Source organism: Schistocerca piceifrons, chromosome 1, assembly GCF_021461385.2.
Source record: "Schistocerca piceifrons isolate TAMUIC-IGC-003096 chromosome 1, iqSchPice1.1, whole genome shotgun sequence".
Classification (NCBI taxonomy): domain Eukaryota; kingdom Metazoa; phylum Arthropoda; class Insecta; order Orthoptera; family Acrididae; genus Schistocerca; species Schistocerca piceifrons.
In genome coordinates, this window is record NC_060138.1 from 616,632,943 (window position 1) to 616,638,100 (window position 5,158).

General features: G+C 44.8%; 1 non-coding gene across 1 annotated transcript; it reads left to right on the top strand.

Moving 5' to 3' along the window:
* Window positions 1–4,643: 4,643 nt before the first annotated feature.
* On the top strand, window positions 4,644–4,716 carry Trnat-ugu. Its single transcript has one exon. It is a non-coding gene; the product is annotated as a tRNA-Thr (tRNA).
* Window positions 4,717–5,158: the final 442 nt, after the last annotated feature.

A 5,158-nucleotide genomic window follows, 5' to 3' on the forward strand; every position in this document is an offset into this window, starting at 1 on the left:
CCATTCGTCTTCCCTGGTAAAGGAATTTCGGAAAACTGCGTTCAATAACTCCGCTTTAGTGGCAACAGTCGTCGGTAACAGTACTATCGGCACTGCGCAGCGAAGGTATTGACTGCGTCTTGCCGCTTGTGTACTTTACATACGACCAGAATTTCTTCCGATTTTCTACCAAATTTCGAGACAATGTTTCGTTGTGGAACCTATTAAAGGCATCTCGCTTTGAAGTCCGTGCCAAATTTCGCGCGTCTGTAAATTTTAGCCAATCTTTGGGATTTCGCGTTCTTCTGAACTTCACATGCTTTTTCCGTTGCCTCTGCAACAGCGTTCGGACCTGTTTTGTGTACCACGGGGGATCAGTTCCATCTCTTACCAATTTATGAGGTATGTATCTCTCAATTGCTGTTGCTACCGTATCTTTGAATTTGAGCCACATCTCGTCTACATTTGCATAGTCAGTTCGGAAGGAATGGAGATTGTCACTTAGGAAGGCTTCTTGTGACACTTTATCCGCTTTTTTAAATAAAATTATTTTGCGTTTGTTTCTGGTGGATTTGGAAGAAACGGAATTGAGCATAGCTACAACGACCTTGTGATCACTAATCCCTGTATCAGTCATGATGCTCTCTATCAGCTCTGGATTGTTTGTGGCTAAGAGGTCAAGTGTGTTTTCGCAATCATTTGCAATTCGCGTGGGTTCGTGGACTAACTGGTCGAAATAATTTTCGGAGAAAGCATTTAGGACAATCTCGGAAGATGTTTTCTGCCTACCGCCGGTTTTGAACAAGTATTTTTGCCAACATATCGAGGGAAGTTTGCAGTTCCCACTACTATAACCGTATAAATGGGGTATTTATTTGTTACGAGACTCAAATTTTCTCTGAACTGTTCAGCAACTGTATCATCGGAGTCTGGAGGTCGGTAGAAGGAGCCAATTATTAACTTAGTTCGGCTGTTAAGTATAACCTCCACCCATACCAATTCGCACGGAGTATCTACTTCGACTTTACTACAAGATAAACCACTACTGACAGACACAAACACTCCACCACCAATTCTGCCTCATCTATCTTTCCTGACCACCGTCTGAGACTTCGTAAAAATTTCTGCAGAACTTATTTCAGGCTTTAGACAGCTTTCTGTACCTATAACGATTTCAGCTTCTGTGCTTTCTATTAGCGCTTGAAGCTCAGGGACTTTCCCAGCACAACTACAACAATTTACAACTACAATTCCGACTGTTCCTTGATCCAAGCACGTCCTGTATTTACCATGCACCCTTTGAGAATGCAGCCCACCCCGTACTTTCCGGAGGCCTTCTAACCTAAAAAACCGCCCAGTCCACGCCACACAACCTCCGCTACCCGTGTAGCCTCCAGCTGAGTATAGTGAACTCCTGACCTATTCAGCGTAACCCGAAACCCCACCACCCTATGGCGCAAGTCAAGGAATTTGCAGCCAACACGGTCGCACAACCGTCTGAGCCTCTGATTCAGAACCTCCACCTGGCTCTGCACCAAAGGTCCGCAGTCGGTTCTGTCAACGATGCTGCACATGGTGAGCTCTGCCTTCATATCGTAAGCAAGACCGGCAGCCTTCACCAAATCAGATAGCCGCTGGAATCCAGAGAGAATTTCCTCAGATCCAAAGCGACACATGTCATTAGTGCCGACATGTGGTGACCTGCAGCTGACTGCACCCTGTGCTCTTCATGGCATCCCGAAGAACCCTTTCCACATCAGGAATGACTCCACCCGGAATGCACACGGAGTGCACACTGGATTTCTTCCCCTCCCTAGCCGCCATATCGCTAAGGGGCCCCATTACGCGCCAAACACTGGAGCTCCCAACTACCAATAAGCCCATCCTCTGTGATTGACCGGACCTTGAAGGCTGAGAATCATCCTATGAAACAGGGCAGGCACCTGCATCTGGCTCAGCCAGAGACAGTGCCTGTAACCTGTTTGTCAGACGCACCGGGGAGGCTTTCTGATCAGCCTCCGGGGACGTCTTTCGCTGCCTGCCACGCCTTGGAACGACCTCCCAATCAACCACAGGCAAGGGTCAGCCCCACTGTGGGCAGCAACCGGGGCAACCACAGCGGCAGACCGATCTGGGGACAGACGGGACGAGGTTGACATCCCCGTGATACCCAAGTCCGGCTCCCCACAGTGGTGCCCATTGGCAACAGCCTCAAGCTGCGCGACCGAAGTCAGCGCCGCTTGCAGCTGTGAGCGAAGGGATGCCAACTCAGCCCTCATCCGAACACAGCAATCCCTGTCCATTCTAATCGATGTTGAACAACAGTTACTGAAACACGAGTCCGTGCCTAGATAACGCAAGGGAAACACGCAAAGTCTATATTAACTAACCTGTACAAATGCCTAACGACTGCGCTACAATCTGCCTGAATTTACGATTACAGTAGCTAAAACTCGAAATTACACCTCCTATACGAAACTCACACGCAATTTAAGTACGAATCTACGAAGTAAACACTAAAGCGCGATGCTACAACTCTCAAATACTATAATACGCCCGGAATTTATGAATTAAACAATGCAAGTACCCAAAAACACGCAAAGAAATTAAGAATTAAACTATGTAACAAATAAGTAAGCTAGGAGTATACGACTTGCTGCTGTAGCTGCTTATCCAACGGCGGCAGGGAGCACACTGGCTGTGACCAACCGACACTGACCGTTCAAAACAAAAACAGGAGAAGGACGACTACGCGAATTTACACTATTGAGGTACTAAAGCGCGATGCTACAGCTCTCAAATACTATAATACGCCCGAAATTTATGAATTAAACAATGCAAGTACCAAAAACACGCAAAGAAATTAAACAATGTTACAAATAAGTAAGCTATGGGTATACCACTTGCTGCTGCAGCTGCTTATCCAACGGCGGCAGGGAGCACACTGGCTGTGACCAACCGACACCGGCCGTTCAAAACAGAAACAGAAGCCTGATTGTACATCGCCAGACTCTTACAGTCTACACACCATCGTGAATAGTCTTTTATCGTAATTTCCCCCAATGGTTTTAGAAATACTGATGGAATGTTATCTTTCCTTTTGCCTTATTTGATTTGAACTCTTCCAGAACCCTTTTAAATTCTGTTTCTACTATTTGTACACATCCCTCTTCTTTATTGACTCTTGTTTCTTCTTCTGTCACGTCCTCAGACAAGTCCTGCACTTCATAGAGGCCTTCGACGGATTCTTTCAGCCTATCCGCTCTGTCCTCTGCATCTAACAGTGGTATTCTCATTGCACTCTTACTGCTACCGCCCTTGCTTTTAGTTTCAGCGGAGGCTATTTTGACTTTTCTGTATGCTGAGTCACTCCTTCCGACAAACATTTCGATTTCTTCATACAGCCTCTCTGCTCAGCTAATACGGCCTTCTCTGCACTTCCTGTTTTTCTTTCATTCGTAAGTGACTTATTTCTGTATTCCTGAATTTCCCTGAACATTTTTGTACTTGCTTCTTTCATCGATCAACTGCAGTATTTTTTCTGTTATGTATGATTTCTTCGCAGTTACCTTTATTGTACCGAAGGTTTCCTTTCACACTTCTGTGACTACCCTTTTTGGAGATATCCAGTCCCCTTCAATCGAACTGCCTACTAAGCTGTTCCTTATTGCAATATGTATAGCCTCAGAGAACTTTAAGCCTACCTCTTCATTCCTTGGTACTTCCATATCCCACTCCTCTGCGCACTGATTCTTCCTCATTAGACTCTTAAACGTCAGCCTACTCTTCGTCACTATTAAATTGTGACCTGAGTCTTTATCTGATCCTGGATGCGTCTTACAGTGCAATATATGATTTCGGAATCTCTGCCTCGCCACGATGTAATCTAACTGAAATCTTCCGATATATCCCGGGCTTTTCCAAATTTATCTCCTCCTCATGTGTTTCTTAAACAAATTGCTACTACCAGCTGAAATTTGTTGCAGAATTCGGTTAATATTTCTCTTCGTTCTTACTACCAAACCATTATTCTCCTGTAACCCTTTTTTTCTACTCTTTCCTCTACAACTTCATTCCAATCCCCCCACAACTATTAGACTTTCGTCTCTCCGAAATACCCGTTCAATATCCTCATATACTCTCTCTGTCTCTTCATCTGCGGCTTAAGATGTCGGCATGTATACCTGAACTATAGTTGTTATTGTTGGATTATTGTCGATTCTGAGGAGAACTATCCTAACACTTAACTGTTCACACTATCTTATTCTTTGTCCTGATTTCGTATTTATCACCAATCCTATACCCCTTATGCCATTTCCTGCCGCTCTTGATATTACCCTGTACTCAGCTGACCGAAATTCTTGTCTTCTGTCCATTATACTTCATTGATCACCCACTATATCAAATTGAGCCTTAGCATTTCCTCTTTTAGATTTTCTATTTCCCTACCAAGTCAAAGTTCTGGCATTCCACTTGGCCATCTTCTTCTTCTGTGCGAATGCACAAACAGTGCCCGAACTCTTACGGGAATCGGCAACGCGCCGCGAGTAATGAGTATGATGGGCGGGGGCACTACGAATGTAGTGCGGGACAATACGTTGAGAAGGTGGGTTTCGCAGGAGGCGTGCCAGAGATAAATCCTTGCAGTCGCGGTATCCTCTGTGTCCTCGGTGGCTCAGATGGATAGAGCGTCTGCCATGTAAGCAGGAGACCCGGGTTCGAGTCCCGGTCGGGGCACACATTTTCATCTGTCCCCGTTGACGTATATCAACGCCTGTAAGCAGCTAAGGGTGTTCATTTCATTGTAGTTGCGTCTTTGCCTGCGGTTAGTTATACTTTAGAGACTGAGGCTTTGCACGGCTCTCTTTAAAGAGGAGAGTTTGGAGGTGTCATAGGTTCGAGACGCGCACGTCTGCTTTCTTGAGCCACAGCTAATTCACTGCAAGTAGTAACGTGTAGCTGTAATCTTGCAGTCATATATCCTATGAATTAGCTAGAATTTCGAGTTAATATAATACACAGAAATATAAAACAAAAACAGATAATTAATAAAATGGTTCTATTTTAATGTCTGTAGCTGATGTGACGACTGAGAATTGTGTTGAGTAACGTTTATTCAAGAAAGGACATCTCAAATGAACGGGAAGTGACTCTACTATATTCAAATTCAGTTAAAATA